Here is a 19249-nt window from a genome sequence, read left to right on the forward strand (position 1 = left end):
AGTTATTGTGAATAATTTCAGTTTCACCTTTTAACTACACAAAGGCAAAAGACAGAGAGATCCTTCACTTCTACTGCAGAGTGTTTACAGACTGCTTGTTTTTGTATCTGTTAGCAAACTGATAATACTGCAATTGATCTAGATACTTCAGACGATTGATGTAGATGAGGAGCTCATATTGTGGTGCACGTGGGTCAGTCCACTGAGTTTTTTTGTTTTAGTAAATTGGTGTGTGTGTGTGTGTGTGTGTGTGTGTGTGTGTGTGTGTGGCAGGCAGTATTTGTATTATGGTGTACAGTCTTTTTGTATGTAGTATAGGATATAAGGAGGACATTACAGTAGTTCCATGACACATAATGGAGGGGCTCTGAACATTAGTAACTCTCCATTTGAAAGTTGGACTACTTTTTGAAACCTGGTTAAGAAACAACTCCTGGATACTTTAATTCATACTGAAAAACTATACACAAAACAATAGATCAGATATAATATAGGTCATGAGGAAGTGATGTTACTGACAGAAAATCAGTCTAGACTTTCTCCTAAACTGCTAGCAAAATACAATAACATGTGACATAGACCCAAATGCATTATTACAGAAATCACTCTTGTGATCAGACTAGATTTATTATTAGCTGTAATATCCCACCTCCGCAATTCTTGCTGTTATTCAGACAACCATTTAAACTATTTTGCATCCTGGTAAACATCACAAACTAATTTGGAGAGGCCAACATGGTACTTATTTATCCATACTGACGCCTTCTTTTTATGTAACCCGAGCTGTCCACAGTGGAATCTGACCAACCCCCACAAATATCATGCTTCCTAAATAGGCACTGTACTTAAAAAGCCAGAAAAACTAGACACCTTTCATATTCTCTTTGCGTCAATGGCTGTAGCCCTATAGTGGCCAAAATGAAGTCTGGTCACCAGAGCTGTGCCTGAAACCACTGAAAACGTGGGTACTTGGTGAACTTTAAACTGTACTTCCCTTCAAAGTTGTGCTTACCCCACATCTGCATTTTCCACCTTCTGTAATCTGATTACCGTCATTCAAAACAAACTGTATCCCCTTAAGAAACATAGGTTGTAGGGACAAAAATGTCATAGCTCAGTTCTGGGTTAAAGCAACAAAGTAAAGACAGAAATAGTGTCTGCCTTCCATGTGTGCCATACTCTTCTAATGGACATAGTAGGTCCAAGCATCAAATACTCAAATGGCAGGTATGAAGAAATATGTTAGGATGCAGCAAGCTTACCAACCTTGGACAGACAAAACAGGTTTGGAGGGTGATTAAGACAGTAGTCACTTATTAGATTCTTCCCAAGTAGACTTTTTCTAGAATACTCACTGGTGAGAGTTTTATCAATATTAAAGACAGCATTGCCTTAGCATCTCCCCTCCATCAATTTTCCTCTAATAATCATTGTACAGGACCATGTTACCCCCCTCCCCTTCTATTTAAGACCATTGGCAAAACCAAAGTATAGAAACTCCTTGGAAAACTGTAATGCAGTTATAACCTCAATATCCACAATACTCATCTGCAAATTTTACAATTGGGTAGACATATTTCAAGCCACACACCTTTATTAATAACCATAGTCGAACCTCAGGAATGATTTCACACAGCTTTAAACGTGTATCGGTAGTTCCTTTTGCAAAGCTTTCAGGATCCCCATATGCTTAAGAGCACTGAAGGAACACCACACATTAGACCAGCTTTTAAACTAACCATTAGTGAAAAAGCATTCACTAAACTTGCACAGTCATGCCGGAATAGCTTTCCTCAACACATTTAATCTTTAAGAAAATACTTAAAATCACAGTTAACTAAAGGCAGTAAATGTAAATACTTTTCAAATGTCAGGTGATGCATTTCTTGCAAGCTCACAATTACAACGAAATTTATACCCATTCAGCTATCTAAGCTGTTTATTCTGTATATTTGTATATTCATATGTACGTTTCTATACTGGAAAACACATTTTTTCTTTGTGATAGATAGCTAGTCTTTGTATGAATACAAACTGTGATAAACTGAAATTGTTTCTATGTCAGCAGAATTATTGTTTAACAACACCCGTTCTTTGGCTTCTTTAAAAACTAATGTTTATTTATGCAGACACTAGTGTGTGTTCAGTTGTCTGATTAGTCTTCAGTTTTTAAGTCGTGTAACGTTCTTGTATTCTTTGATGTAATTACATTACATGCTCTTGCCTTAGTGGGTTGGGTAGCGGCTATAAAGATTTATTAACATACTTGTTAAAGAAGGAATTTACTGTCAAGTTGTGGTCAGATATGAAAGTTTTCAGTTTATCTCCAGGTCATGATCTACAGGATATATTTACTGTCAGTTGGTAGGAAAGAATAGGTTGTTATGAAAGATGGCTTTTGTAGCCTTACTAATTAGCTCTGTTAAAATTGTGTGGCGTCTGTGCTTTTTATGGCTGATTATAATTAGATGATGCTAAAAATATCGCTGTAAATACATTTGTTGTGCTGTATAGACTTGTTTATAGAAACTATCAGTACTACAATAAGTAGTTATTTTCTAACAGAATGTTCCACTTAGACTATACTTGTTTGGCATTTTGTAAATAGTGCATAAACTGCTAATCCATAAAGTTAGAAAAGGAAAAAAAAAATGTGTGTGCACATACACACTTTTCTAAACTGGTTGTGAAGTAGGTTTGTTGAATCTATGGTCCAGGTTGCACAGTAATCAGTACAGATAAGTGGGTATTACAAGAAAATGAAAGACTAAGTAAGCCTGACAGAACTGTAAATTTGGAGGGCTGTCAGACTGCTGTTACTAAACTGATTTAGGAAGACCTCCTAACTACAGCCAGCAAGGTACTTAGCTGTACTCCTTGCCTGTGTAGGTTCTGAGTGGATACGTTCTCAGAACCCTTGACAGTTATGCAGTGTTTGTACCTTAAATGTACAAACCTTGGTGCTCCATTCATTAATTTCCCAGTTACTCACTTAATACGATGCTGGACCTTAGAGGAGTTGGAGCCTAGCCTGACATTCATTAGGTGCAAAACAGAGGAACTCAGCCTGAACAGGGTACCAGGTTGTCACGGGATGCTCACCCACACTGTCACTCTCACATGATGTGCACATCTCTGGGCAGTTTACATGATCACCATCTCACGACATGTTTGGAATGTGGGAGGAAAGCAAAACACCAGTGAAAAATGTATGTGGCCAGAGGGAGGACTAGGCCAACTAAGTACAGAAGCAGCTCAGTTGAGAATGGAAGCGTAGTACCAGGTGTTATGAAGACCCCCTGATACTGACATCAACAAATTCGAAACCTAAATTCTTGTATATTCCTGGGCAATTACAACCAGCAAGTATTAACAGAATGTCCTGTAGTAGGAAATAAAGGAGGTGCAGTGGAGGCGTGCAGGCATGACTGAGGGGTGTGGCAGTTAATGCTCCATGTGTGCATTGCAGTCCTGACTATTTGCCCTATCGTCAGCTTTTTAAGAACCAGTAGACTAGCATCATGGAAATGGATAAGGAAGGGGGGTGTGGGAAGGGTACATGTTATCTGGAAATGGAAGGAAAGGTAGAAATGTATTTCAAGGTCTTTATGTAATCGAGTCCATTATTTTGCACTGTAATAGCATCTGTACTTGGGTCCTGTTTGCAAGAAAATGAATGAATGCATGGTATAAAATTAAGCAGTGAAAGAAGTATGCCAAATGTGGGAAAGGGTAGATTCAAGCCAAGGTGCACGGTTTAAAATACATGTGGCACAAAGGCATTCTCCCTTTCATTTGCTTTTTCATATATTGCAAAAGAGATTTTTAAGTGACATTCTCTTGTGTACAAAGAGGTGCTGATGAAAAACTTCATGAATAAACATGTAACAGATTGGATATTGTTAATTTTTTTACTGACCCCTCCCACAAAAAAAAAAAAAAAAAACATTTTCAATGATGACTTCTACATTTCTGTGAAAAAAAGTATGGACTTAAGCAGTCACAGTGCTTACCCTACGTTAAATCCTGTTTCTAAGCTGCCATATGTCTAGATACATATTGGGCTAGTTCTCCGTACTATGTACCCATACCTCTCAGCTGTACAGATTTTCACAGAATGTCCAGATTTTTGCTTCATACTTTTGGTCCATTTTTCATAAAGTTGTGGTTTTCTGGCAAATTAGTGGCAAAGCATTAAAGATTTAAGTTAGAAAATAATGACAGACATTTAAGTTTCTGACTTCCCTTCAGAAAATTCATGCTAATGTAAAACCTGTTATTCTATCAACTTTCTAAATTTGTAAGAACAGTATTTAAAAATTGTCCTGATTTTTTGTGCTTTTGTCCCACTTTTATTTATGGCTTTGTCCATATTTCTTTCTCTAAGAGGTTGAGAGGTATGCTTGTACCTAATTTCAAACCCGAGTGATCAAACTGGGTCTGCCATCACAGCTGTCCTACCCATTTTTGAAAATGTCATGGTGTAATTGTGATTGAAAGTATTTCATTATTTGGCAGTTTTACACTAGAATTACATTTCATAATGCTCCTTTATAGACACTGTTTCCTATATTTGCTTGATTTTCAGTAGGGGATGGAATTGACTTCATGTGGAGATGAGTGTAAATTGCTCATAGAGCAGGGACCTGTTATTATTTTAGTACATTTGTTTATTTTAAACTATATGCACACCTTAAAAGAGAAAATTTTTAGTCCACATCTGCCACTGACCTCCAGAGCTGTTTAATTGATCGCTAGATGTTTTATCAGCTTACAGCCTCAGTAGAACGGCACCCTAACATAACACATCCTTAGCCGGGGTCCTTTCTCTTCAGTGGAGAAAGCCAGGCTGTCCATGGTTGAAGTTCTTGCCTAATACTAGAAGTTGGAATCAGACTGCCCTATCAGTCGCACTGTATCTTCTGATGCCCCCCCCTGCAGCCATGATACATTCTGTGACAACAGCATGTAGTGATGCAGACGTTTTTACATCCATGCATGAAACGCAAAACATCCACACATCCTGCTGATGGCCCTTGCCTTGATTGTATTCCCAAATGCTATGATACTGCAGCAATCCACTCCTCATTCCTTCCCCAAGTAGGTGACCTGGTCTGCTATAACTTGAGCCTACTTCTGTGTCTGTCAACTAGTTACATGACTTGGCCAGCCATGGCAAGAGGTGCTCTGCTTTGCTGTGTCCGGGATCCTGTCAGTGCACCTTGGATGGCCTTAGTCTCCAGCATTGACACCAGCTGATGATGGGAGACTCCTTTGGGTCCACTGTCAGAAGAGGAGCCTTTGCCCCTCTACTAAGCAGTAGCTGCAGGTGGCCATCAGTGAATACTTCAGGTCATGTTCAGCATATTTCCCTCTGTCGTACTGCTGAGAGGCACACCTGGTAACCCAGCACCAGAGAAATCAGCCCACTCACACCTAAGTGCCTATTGCCCCTTTAGAATCTGCATCAAAACTGGATCTGCAGAACGGTGAGAAAGAGACCACATTAGTGCACACATATGGCACACATATAGTGACTGTTACACAATCTGATGCCAGACATGGCAAATGCACATCACTACTAGAAAAAAGGCCCCCACCTCCAGCAGCATCCTGCCATGTTCAACGCATGTTGTTCTGCTGCTTTGAAAGAAAATGTAGGTGCCTCAGTACAGTGACACAACACATAATGCAATAACAGGAAGCAAAAAAAAAAAGCTAACAGTGCATGTCTGGTGCTCTTTCCCTAATTTCTATGTCCCAGAGCTGAAGCACACCTGTGTGGCGTCATTGTAGGGCTCTGTACCAGTGCTCACACTACTCATCAGAAAGGGGTGCCAGTGGCATCACTCTTCATTCTGGCTGGCTTCTCCTGAAATCCACCTTGCATACTGAAGTATCTTTCTCCAGAAGGTGCTCAAAAATCTCTTTGAAGGAAAGGCAAAAAAATCTTTCTGTCCATAGATTATCAAGTAGGAGCCCTGTAGTTTATAGTTTCTGTGAATGCCATTACTATTATACAGACTCACGTGATGGGTATCATATTACAGCAGTGTAACACTACTATACCTTAATAATGCAGATCTGCGGAAATGCCAGTCCCTCATAAGATGTGCGCATGAGAATATTGGTTACATGCTTCCACGGAGCTGTACTGAACAGAACATGGGTAGCGCAATGATGTTAAGGGCAGGTCTGTTTTTCCCTTCCTCCTGTCCCTCCAGGTACTTCAGGGGTCTGTGCCTAAAAGCACATGCTTAAAATGGCAGAAGATTTGATGATAAAGCCAGGGGGGTGTGGGAGCCAGAGTTGAAAGTTTGGATCAGGCCTCCAGGCGACTCAGACTCTTCTGCTGAAGATATTCAAGATTTTCCGGACAGGTATTACAGGGTGCCTGAGGCTCATAAATATCTGTATAAGAGTCCTCTTCTACTTTAGCAATGAGGGCTTTAAATTGCCAGTTTCATATGTTGATTGCAGGATTTAGTACATGTCTCTGAACAGGTGGGTAAGCATTCTTTGCACATTAAAACTAAATTCTTGGATGCTTTACAGTCTGAAGTTTTGTTTGGTCCTTTGGGAGGAAAATTAGCACTCTTTCAACAAAACTGGCTTTTAGTAAACCGAGGCTACAGTTTTATTTCCATACATTGCCTCCTTTCAAAGGCATGCCAGATGTTCGGATAGAGCACAAGCAGATTTCTTTTACTTTCTTCAAATAGGAGCTATACAGCCAGTTCCTCTGTCTTTATCTATCCTCAACACTTATCTGGACATTCCAAAGTTCAAATGAGCGAAACAAAGTCCAGTCTAGTACCTCTCTCAGGACATGTGCTTCTGGGTGTGAGACTGATACAGCTTCCCAGATGGCCTTTTGCCAAGATCTAGACACTGTCATTCAGATAATACCTTGCATTCAGAAACAGATGTTGATTCAACAAGACAACACTACTGTCTGTCAACATCAACAACAACAAGGGGAAACCCATTTGTACCTTGCTGGCAAGCAGGCATTTTTTTGGGGGAGACTGCTCTCAGTTTTACACCTCAATCTTCAGGCAAGGTTTCTACCAGGAGCACAGAACTCATGGGACTCCAGACATAGATCTGTTTGCTTCTCCACTACTAAATTACCAGTGCCCAAGTTTTTCAAAATGTTTCATCCCACAGCTTGGAAGGTGGATGCTCTATCATTCAGTTGGTTTTTTTTGGGCCAGAGGCCTAGTACAAGGAAGTTTGGAAGTGATGGCTGATGGATGGAGATTTTTCTGAGCAGTTGTTAAGGCCTTGAAGGAATGTTTCATTTGATGTTTTGATAAAAATCTCTCTTGAATGTCTTACTGATTGGTTTGTCGGTTTCGTTTTTCTCCTCGATAAAGGTTCATGCTGCAGCCATTTGCTCACTATGACTTCTTTCCCTTCCTTTTGTTTTTCATGCCTTTAGTTTTGCCAATAACATAGAAGGCAAGACCCATATCTCCCATCCTTTCTTTGCTTGCTTTCTTGAGAGGGTGTTGGAGACCCCAACTACTTGACCCTTTTGGGATTGCTACCTGTTTTTAAAGCTTACTCTACAACCTTTTTTTCTTAGCCATTACCTCTGAAGATCAGGTTTCTGAATTACAGGCATGCGGGTGTGGCACCTTCCTGATTTTTTGAAAGGATAGGTATTATTTTCTTGGAACCTTTCCTCTTTAAAGTAAGGATAGGGTCCCTTTATTCTGAAACCAAACTTTTCTATTACCTACTTTTCTGCCAAACAGACAATAAGCTAGAAGGAAGATTTTTGCATACTTGGTATTCACAAGGCAAGATCGTTATTATTTGAGCTAAACCAATTCAAGTAGGCAGTCTCAGCAGTTGTTTGTTTCTTTGCTTTGGGTTCTCAGGGAAAACCTGTTTCAAAACAAACTATTTCTAAATGGATTGGGTTTTGTATTTTCTTTCTGTTATTCCCATCATGGTAAGGAGATTTTCAGGCTGGAAGACCTCATGCTCATTCCACTTTCTCACCACTTCTACTGCCTGCTAAGGGGGGGGCTACAAAAGATATTTTTGGAAAAAGCTGGAGTTCAGTACATACTTTTTTCAAAAACAACCACACCTTCCTCTTTATTCTAAGTCTTAATTCTAAGTCTTACTGCCACTGCAATACAGGGCATTTTACACCCTAATGCTTTTTATGATTTGCCATCCTCCCTTTACCTCTGCTTTGGGATTCTACCCATATGTCTACCACAGCATGTAAAGATGATAGACGAACAACAGTTTACAGAACTACCTACAGTTAGATAGATACAGATTGCAATTAAGATTTCAATACCCCCCCTCCTTCCTCTGTTGTTTGGCATGGTTATATATGGTTGGGGTGATGGTTGTTTGTGTTTGGGCATTTTTTTTGGGTATCCTGTTTTTTTTGCTGTGCCTTTCTTTTTTTAGGGCCTTCTGAGATCTGGGGCAAGAAAAGATTGAGGATATGCATCGGGTCATGCTTTTTGATACCTCCTCCGTCTGATGTCAGATCTGAGCCCATGACCCAGCCGATCAGCTAATACTTTGGTATTAGGACGACGGAGACAGCTACCCATATGTAAGGACTGCAGCAATGTGGATCTTCGAACATCTACATTTATGGTAGGTACAAAACTGTACTTTTTCCAGGTGCAATTCAGAGGCAGTGGTGTTTCATTAGCATAACACCATACTACAAGGGCACTATAAGTATTGCATGAAGTGTGAGTGCCGTTTTACAAAAGATTCCTTACAGGTAAAAATCAGTGGAATACAGAACTAATACTGAGAGTCTCTCTGTGAGTGGCTGTACAAATTCTAAAGGCAGAAAACATGCCATATAATGCTACCCCAGCAATGTACTTGATAACTGTGGTATTTAAGAGGAGGGCTTACACAGTGGCATATCACTGTCATGTTCTGCTGTGCTGGTGATGCAGACTTTGGTCTCTGGCACATAGGAAGGACTGGACTGACACAAGGGACATAGAAGGACTTGTATATAGTGGTAGCATTGCAATGCATTTTAAGAGGGGTGGTTTAACAGGATGTGCTTGAGTCCACATAGGACTGATACAGAGATACAGATAGGAATGTAGTGAGGTCATACCTGTAATAGCAGAGTGTCCATGTAGGGGGTATGCTTAGAAGTACGGGGGCCTGCTAACTAGTAAAACAATTGGAGGAAGGGAGCCACTAGCTATAGGTGGAATGCTTCCGTAGACTGCCTGACACTTGCAGTCACTGACGTATAGCCTACAGGTGTACATGACTTTTATTTGGTACTTGAGAGAAGCAGTGGCTGGGATTGCTTATAGATGAAGCAAATGTTGAATTTTTCCAGGCCCTTTGCACACATTGGATGTTTATCCTTGACAAAGGTAACACAGAAAATATGTATTGGGTGGGACCAGATGTAGTAGGAAGTGGTACAGGATGTAAAAGCTGTAAGTAGCTATAATGGGTCTGCAACAAATTTAGGAAAAGATAATTAATACAATACTCCATGCAAAGGACATGGCATGGGACACTGGCATGACAGGGGTGAGCCACTACCACAGAAACAGCTCACAGAGATGGAGTAGTTTCTTTTGTCCCTGTATGGCAAAGAGGAGTGGACTCTCACACTCACAGAAACCAGATTACCTACTTTGTGGTAATATCAGTATGCTACATCGCCACATGTGGGAATGACTACTAAAACCAGTGGTGGTAGCCCCTGTGCATGCATGTCAAGGAGTGTGCATGCTTTGGATAGAGGAGTATAAGTAGTCCTTGTGGTGCTGCAAGTGCCCTTGTCATCACCAGAGGACAGGTTTGGGCTTCCAGTGGAAACTTCTCTCATCGCTGTGTATTAACTGTTCTTGCCTGATCAGGGAGCACATTAACTGTTGCTGCTGTCACCCTGGAGGGGAATGAATAGACACTGGAGCATCCATGGTTGAGAATGAATGAATGGGTAGCTAGTGCAGTTGTTTGGTAGTCAAAAAGCATAGGAATTAAAATTATAGAAATAAATGGCATGTCAGTTTGTCTACCATTATGCATTGCATGGGGAGGTATAAAAATGTGTCTTTTTCCTTCCAGAGGTAAGGTCATGCTTTCATAGGTTCTAATGCCACTGGAGCCAGTGCAATGGGACAAAAGATGCCACATGTCAGCAAGTGTTCTGTGTCTGATGATACTGAGAGCATGCACCTGACACAGTCCAAATACACAGTCTCACAGACTACAGCACTACCACAGGAGGCTGTGTCGCATCACCAGTGTCACAGGCTAAAAAAGCATCAAAAGTGCAGGTGGCCCACATATGAATGTGAGCACCTGTCAGGCTTTTTGTAAGTTTCCAGCTCACTCAGCTTCTGACATTCATAATCTGATTGTGCACATACCTACCAAAGGTGAGAAGAGGTGGAGGCATTGTGACACTGCCATGACTCCAGATAGATCCATGACCAGAGTACCATACTTGACATAAATTATATGTGCAAGTCAATGACTCAAGCACAGACAGCTGCTACCAACAACACTGTGGAGGTTGTGGTTGTGCTGCATGGCCTGTATGATTACATGCAGTACCTGCAGTGATATGGAATATATGGTTAAGGGAGTTGCTCATACTGTTCAGGTCTGTGGAGCCATTTGTGGCCTCAGTGGGTGCTGTGAAGCAACTAACTGCCCTCTGGTCTACCCCTGAAGACTGAACAGTGTGTGCCCATGGCATAGTCCAGAAATGAGGTGACTGGGCACATGCCGTACCTACACACGCTACACAAAAACAGTTGCTAAGACAGTTTCACTGTAACCTATGGTCTTACAGACTGCCACACCTGGTAGTCTGTTATTGTAAGGTCATGGGCAGGAATTTTCCAAGGGGTCAGTACTCAGGATTCCTCTCCAGGCTGATCACAAACATCCTCATGGGTTTATACCTTCATTATTACTTGTAGGCACATGCAATGCTATATTTGCATCTTGCCATTGTTCAGGTCATGGAAATTAAAGGTGTGTAGGCTGCTGCCAAGGGCCACCCCATCAGGGTTCACACATCTGATCTCATAGTTCTAAATCATTCCCGTCACAGACCTCATTGAGACCAGAGACTGATGGCTTCCACAGTGGACATTGCCAGTGGGCATGATGCATCAGCTGACCCCCACCACTGGAGGATATGATTTTGTGACTCCCCACAGCCTGCTAGCTAGCAGAGTAAGTGGCTATCAGATTCATCTATGTCTTTACTCTCCCCGATATTATAGTGTTACTGTCAGCTGTCATATTACCCCCACCACCTTTGCATTTGAATGATGGCTATACCCTGTCAGCTCATAACCTCTGACCTAACCTGTCTGATGCACAGAATGGCAGAAAATGCACTGCCTTGCATAGCTTGAATGTCAAAATGTATGCTTCATTTTATTATGTGCTGTTTTTTTTTGTTTTGTTTTGTTTTTTATATACATGACATGTTACCTATTCTCTAGTGCTGTGATGTATTGTAGCTTCCTCCACTTTGCATATGTTGCCCCTGCTGCCTCTTCATCCCTGGGATCTACAGCCTATTTTTCCACTTCTGGTCCTACCAATGTGCTTATTCTTACTGGAGTGCTTCCTTGTTGCAGTCGCTGTTAACTTAGTGACATTATACAGTATGGTATGCATGACAGGTGATTTTGTTGCAGTCTGTGTGTGGCTTTGTAAAATGCATCAATGTGTCCAAGCAGTAAAAGCATCCAGTCAGTTGTCTAAACACAGACTTGATGGCATAATGTGTTTTTGTGTGGATAGAGTTGTATGCATTCTGTGCTATGGTCTAGGGTGTGAGAATGGGACCACCATCCGAAATTCCAAAACATATTTAGCATCACCTGCCATACACAACAATTACATGTTTGTATGTGGCTTGCTCCTTGTTTTTGCATGGTACATGTATGCTTCCCTGTGTGACCTATTTTTGAGTGAGACTACCAACTAGATGACCCTATGAGAAGCCCTCCCACCATGAACTGGTGGTGTAAAGTCAGACATGTGCCATTTGGGTGAAGCATGGGCCTATCATTTATAATGCCCTGAACATTGTCCACAACTGGCAGTTGGAGTGGAAGCCCTTTCTGTTGATATATGACCATCCTTGTGGACCAGGTGGGGCCTTGATGACAATGTGTGTGCAGTCTGTAGCTCCAGTGACTTCAGGAAAGCAGGCTATGCTGTGAAATGCTTGAATTATGGTGGTTGTCTCCTGTGCGGTTCTGGGGATTCCAGGCATGGTCCTCCACATGCTACAACATGACATTGAGGGATTTGTGTAAAATATGTGCATCTGACAAAATAGTGTGCCTAACATGTACCCCAATGGTCATGAAAGGTCCCTGTAACCAAGATGTCTGCGGGGATGGTTATTTAAGGTGTCCTCCAGTATTCCTCTTGTGGCCATACATTACAACTAACTATTGTCTGGTTTCACTGTCCACCCAGTGTTGGTCCGCTCTGCTTGTCTGTCAGGTACTGGTACATAAGATGCTGCTAGTACCCTCTATGTTGATATTGATAGCCAAAACCTGCAATGTTATGGGCACTGGCTGTGATTGGCATATCCATGGCTATTCCTATCATATTCTCCAAACTCATTAGTGTTCGGGATAGATTTGTACTGCTTTGCAGTGCACCTGCTTTATACATTTTTGAAGTGCTCTGCCATGTTTGCTGTTATCATTTGCATACTTTGTGTGCCTCATTTGCATGGGATACGTTATTTCCATAACATTATATGATCATTTACATGCGCTGCATACAGTGCTGTTTTTTACTTTGTACATCAGCACTGTTCCTCTGAATCTCCTACACCCTGTGCACTGCCACTGTGTTCACTCATTTGTGCTGTGCTTCCACTAACCACCTATGAATTCTGGCTCCAGATTTTTCCTTGGTTGTTTGGTCTTCATTTTGCCATGTTGCTACTAACTTTAAGTAGTTGTTGCTGACAGACATTACAATTTAAAACTCCTTCCTGACTATAAAGCCCTTCCTGAATTAATTGACAGTTGTAGTTTATAGTGACCTGATTTGGCAATACAAATGACTTTAAAAGGTGGTGATCCAAGAATCACCTTCCTTAAAGACATACTCCTACATGCAAGTATCACAGCTTGGCCTTTATGTACCCCCTGATAAGCTAACTGTTTGAGAGCCAGAGCTAACCATAATGTGTGCAAAGATTTTTTCAAGGTAAGAATTGAAACTAGGAAGCCAAACGGATGTACATTGTTGGATGCTCATGAAGAAGGTCCCAAAAAACCTGTGTTGTTTAGCATTCGGCTTGTCCACAGATACTTTTGAGGATTTATGCGTCTCATACTGCAAGCAAGTGAATTTGCAATCTTTTTCTTTCCAAATGTCATTTGATAGAGTCTCAGTTTTGAAGGAGTAGTGTATGAGAGCGGTGAAAATCTGATATTTTTAAGTTTAAGTACCTAGTCTCTAATTAATTCCTGTATCTGCTTTGCACCCACTGCATGAAGTTTCCTATATAAATTTTGCTAGCTGAAAACTACTCATATGGAATTTTCCATGTATATACTCTGTATTGCATGTAAAATATCTTTGATTTGAGAATGATTACTTGTATACGTTTTTTTTCACCAATTGTATAAACTTCCAATAATATGTACTAATTGTCTTTATTGATGTAAGTTCTGTATTGTATGTGAAATGTCATAAGTGGAACTTTTCTCCCCAGGACTTCACTGAAAATGGACACTTCTGGCCCAGCTGGACCATCCTGGTAAACAAATACAAATAAGTAAATACATTTATTTAATTATATTTAGTTTGGCTTTCAATTCCTAATGATGCATCAAATTTTCTATTAAATTTGAATTTGGTGTAGAGTTATTTTAACAGATGCACTCCGTTTGGTGTGGCTTCACTGGACTTTTATCATTGCCGTCTGTTTTGTGCTTGAAAACACATTTTTTAGATTATTTTTCAATTGAATGTCATGATCTCGAATACAGCAAGCACTGTAAATTTATCATGTGGAACTGCAGACTTCAAAAATATTAAACGATAATGAGGATGTGCATTTTTTTCACTTGAGAACTGCATCAAAGAGTATGGCAGTAAGGGTAATGTACAAATGAAATCAAAGTAAGCATTTTAAAGCAGAATGCTAAAATGCCAAGGCCAGCATTTTCATCTCCAGCTCGCTGCACTGTTAGTTGTGTGGCAGAATGCTGTTGTGTTTAATTACCCTTAATGAAGCTTTCTCAGATGACACTGTGGTGTGGTTAAAAGTAAGCAGGATGTCCTGGAGGGTTTCTGTCTACATGAACAAAGGCAGTAAAGGGCTGTAATCCTGTGCTTTGAAAGTATGTCCCTCCTACACACACCCACACAAACACACACACATGCGCATGTTTGTGTATGCACAACTGCCATTCTGCTTTATAAGACAGAGTTCATATAACTGAAATGTAATTGTTTTGCCAGTGTTACTAATTCCTGAGTTGAATATTTGTGTAATTTTGATTTTAAATTAATTTTGAGCTGTTTAGATTTTCACAGTGCTGTAAAACCTATTTGAAGCACTGTGTGGTAAATATGAACAGTATTTCTTACAAGTAGGTAGCTGCGGTGGTGGTGCTGCGGTAGCGTTGTCGCCTCAGTCATAGCAAGACGTCCTGTTAGATTCTCAGCTAGAGCATCATCTGTGTGGAGGCATAAGTGAATGGGGTGTGCCTTCGTTGAAGGTTGTGCGTCAGGGCTGGTAACCCGGTACGTAAAAATCCACTACCAATCATTAGCGGACCGGAGTTCTGCTGTGGTGACCCCTAACTGGGAAAAGCCGAAAAACACAAACAGTTTCTTACAAGTAGGTACACAGGTATGGATGCCAGTTAACTAAAAATGAGGAGTACTAGAAAGCTAGAAAGTTTTTTGGTTTTATTTGATATTTCCCTGGAGGGGGGATTCATAAAGGTTACCACAAGATGTACACTGTTTATACTTTTAGTAGCCATTTTGAGTGAAAAGACAGCAAAACCACTGTAGTTGGGCTGTTGAATTCAAAAAAAGTCAGCACAAGGTGTATACTTGTGTTAACCTTTGAATTCTCTCTATGGTCCTTTACACATCCCTTCATTTTTTATGAAGCATAGAGCTCCTCTCAGGTCAGCATTAGATTCTAGATGGTTTATTTTTTTTCCTGAGAAACTGGTTGCATTTTTTAGCTGCTTGTGTTTTCTACTTGGAAAAGCCAGGAAATGTGGAAGGCATTTTGCATGAATGCCAAATGCATTATTCTGTGTTTAACAGAAACAAGTAGTATTGTTTATTGTATTTAATAGTTTCATTTGTTAAGTGAATGGCTTGCATCATTCATAGGAGGTTACTAGGCTAATGGCCCTGGGGCCCTTACAAGCCTAGCCAAACATTTATCCCCAAAGAGAAACCTCAGCCAGCACCTGTTGTCCCTGTCAGTCAGGGACACAGGTGGAACCCCTGGGATAAATTTGTGGATGTTCATCGTGTTACCCTGCTGCAGTCATCACACTTGTGTTATCCTGCCGTCAGGTGGTCCCGCAGTCAGCCTGAATTCCAAAGTCTTGGTCCGGTGTCGGTTGCTGTCACTTCTTCCCTGACATCAGTGCGCCAGGGGTATAAGAGGCATGCAACGCCATTTTCTTCAGTCTTTCTTGCTGTGCAGTGCCCGAAGCAGAAGCAGTTTGCAGGTGCCGGTTGGCTGACACCTTAGATTTTCGATTCGAATTTCAGTCCGAAGTCTTCAATGAAGCTAAGTACCCCGTTGGGGAACCTTTTCTTGCCTCAGTCCAATGTCAGAAAAAGTTAACAATTGCATTTCTTGTGGGAAGCAAATACCTCATAAGGACTTCCATTCCTATTGTATTCCTTGCCTAGGCCCAGACCACGACGTCACAGGTTTTCAGTTTTGTGCTAGGTTTATTAAACGAACTATCAAATGCCGTTTTGACTTTGCACGACATTACTTTGGTAGGAAATTTAATTATATCATGCCGTCGGAGCAGCCGACGACCGGCATGCATAAAAAACGGAAGGATAAGGACAGGCAGCCTAGGAACAAGCCAGATTCCAAGGCCTCTGCTGGGCCTGTCGCCGGTTTTCAGTGAGGTGCCTACGCAGCCCCTGACGACCGCAGAACTGGAACCCCAGACAGCTGCGGATTCTCAAGCGGAGTCTACTAGGCCGACGCAGCCATCTTCATTAGGCCCTTCCGACACTGGAGCAGAAGTAGACCCCGGTGCAGTAGAAACACCTTCGGTTGCAGAACGTGTCTTCAAACTGACTACACTCACCATTAAATCTTATGCTAAGCTTAAAACTCCTTTAAAACCAAAAAAGACTGTACATCAGTCTACAGTTCAAGGCCCCATGCCTAAGAAACAGATGCTTAAGATGGCTGAAGATTTGATTACCCTAATCAGGGGTTCCCATCCCCCTCCTGATAAAAGACCAAGACAAGAGGAGGATTATGCTTCCCCTGACCAGGTTTCAATTTCCTCAGATTCTTCTGAGGAACAGGATTACACTTTTCCACCTTATGAAGACTGTGATGCTGAAGACTCTATTCCCTCAGCATCTCCCCTGGAAGACTACTCCTTTGGCGAAACTTTACATACCATGAAGGGAACATTTCCACTGGGAAGGCCAGGATTACTCAGATTCTAGAAAAGGCTCTGAGAGTTCCTTTTACTACCCCAGCACAGACCACTTGCTATCCCTCCAGTTTTAGACATTGTGGATGATGTTTACTAGGAGTCTAGTCTAAATCCAGACTCTCTACCTCCTGCTCCAGCCAAACCAGACAGATACTACAGAGTACCTGACTTGCACAAATTCCTTTATAAAAGCCCTGTGGCTGACCCAGAAACAATTTCCCAGGGTCCTAAGGGAGCTAAAGCTTCTATGGCTAAAAATCCTGTGCCCTCTGAAAGGGATTCCAGAGCCCTAGATAGATGGGGAAAGAAAATATACACCTCAGCAACTCTGGCTATGAGAGCATTAAATTGCCAGTTTCACATGTTGAAATAACAACAATTCCTAATGTCTCATTTAAAACAAAAAATGAGCACACATACTGAACAGTCTGAATTCAAGGAAATGCAGGATCTGTTGCATGCAGCTGAACAGGTGGGCAAACATACTTTACAATGTGGATTTGATTCATTGGAAGCTTCCTCTAGAGCAACTGTTACTGGCTCTGTCATTCATAGACATGCTTGGTTAAAAGAACAAACCCTACCTGATCATGTTAAAGCAAAATTATTGGATGCACCTTTACAGCAGGATGTATTATTTGGTGTCAAAGCAGAAGAGGTTTTAAAGAAAATGGAGGATAAGGCAAAAATCTATGCAGACTGTCAAGGATTTTTTGCAGGTACAACCCCCTCGTTTCAGCAGAAATTGGCCAACAAAAAACTGGTCCTTTCCAGCTTCTGACAGATCACAGAGGGGCAAATACAGACGCCCAAGGGGCAGAGGTCAGTCACAAGGCCCTTACAAACCTCGCCAATGAGGGTACTGCTACCCAGAAAGGAGGAGAAGACAGGCCCCAAGCTAGCAGAAGACAAACACAATGACTCAATCCTCAAACTACCCAGCAATCTCTCCTGGCATCTCCCTTGGGAGGAAAATTAGCATTTTTTGCAGACAACTGGCACATCATCACAAAAGACAAATGGGTACTAAACATTGTCTCTCAAGGATACAGATTCCACTTTCATACCTTACCAAGGATAAAAGAAATGCCAAACTTGCCACCAAATCAATGGGCAGAGGCACAAAAACAAATTACAGCTCTCATGCACATGAGAGCCATTCAACAGGTACCTACACAGGAGCAAGGACAAGGATTTTACTCAAGACTCTTTCTAGTCCCAAGAAAGGACAAAGCATGGAGACCCATTCTGGATCTTCCAATTCTGAACACCTATCTGCAAGTACCAAAATTCAAGATGCTAACACTACAGCAGCTTCTTCCCATGCTGGGCAAGAATGCTTGGCTAGTAACGTTGGACCTCAAGGAGGCATGCCTGCATGTCCCTATCAGACAAAATTGCAGAAGATACCTCCGCTTCATTGCAGGTTCAACGCATTATCAGTTCTCTGCACTGCCCTTTGGCTTATCTACTGCGTCCAGAGTCTTCACAAAATGCCTGGCACCAGTAATTGCATACTGCAGACAGAGGAATTCAAATATACCCATACCTGGACGACTGCCTTATTCAAGCAGAAAGCAAGGACATTCTTTTAAAGCATCTGGCATTTGTCAAACACCTTCCAAGTTGCCTAGGGTACACAGTAAACGAAAAGAAATCAAAACTAGTGCCCTCACAAAACATAATATTCCTGTGTGCCAGCTTGAATACAACGGCCCAGATGGTTTATCTCACTCCAGACAAGCAACAACAGCTGACTCAATATTTCAAAATAATGGCAACAAAGACCCAACTCCCTGCAAGAAAAATTCTGCAGGCCTTGGGATTCATGGCATCTTGCAAACTACTAATAATATTTGCAAAACTGCATATGAGGAAATTACAATGGTACCTGAAAAGCGTATGGACTCAGCACATCCACAGCTTGGAAACAATGATACCACTCATTCCCTGCCTTCAACAGGAGTTTCTATGGTGGGCACAGGCATGTCACCTCAACAAGGGTCAGCCTTTCACCTTACCCACAGCCAGGCAAACTATGACAACAGATGCATCGGACTATGCCTGGGGAGCACACATGGCAGGAGAGTGCATTCAGGGCAAATGGACTACAGATCAGAGGCATCTGCATATCAATCAAAAAGAAATGCTAGCAGTACGGAATGCCCTAACAGCTTTCAAGGACCTCTTACACCCAGGACAACTAATAATAAAGACGGACAATACCACAGTAATGTGGTACATAAACAAGCAAGGGGGCACACATTCCTACCCTCTATGCAGGCAAGCAATGACCTTGTGGAACACCGCACTGTCTTACCAGGTTCAATTACAAGCACCATTCCTACCAAAAAAAAAAAACACATTGGCAGACGACCTAAGCAGAAACATCATGGATCCACACGAGTGGAAACTAGATCCACAAGTATTTGCAATGATAGCTCAAAAATGGGAATGCCCAGACATAGATCTGTTTGCAAGCCCCCAAAACTACCAACTTCAAAAATTTTGCACAAGGACATTCCATCCACAAGCTTGGAAAA

General features: G+C 41.5%; 1 protein-coding gene across 4 annotated transcripts in view; it reads left to right on the plus strand.

Moving 5' to 3' along the window:
• Positions 1-19249, plus strand: part of TIAM2 (TIAM Rac1 associated GEF 2) — a 2099243-nt gene that overhangs the window by 552076 nt on the left and 1527918 nt on the right. The window lies entirely within an intron of this gene.

This window comes from Protopterus annectens, chromosome 1.part0 (genome assembly GCF_019279795.1).
Source record: "Protopterus annectens isolate FY-2018-M chromosome 1.part0, PAN1.0, whole genome shotgun sequence".
NCBI classification, from domain to species: Eukaryota; Metazoa; Chordata; order Ceratodontiformes; family Protopteridae; genus Protopterus; species Protopterus annectens.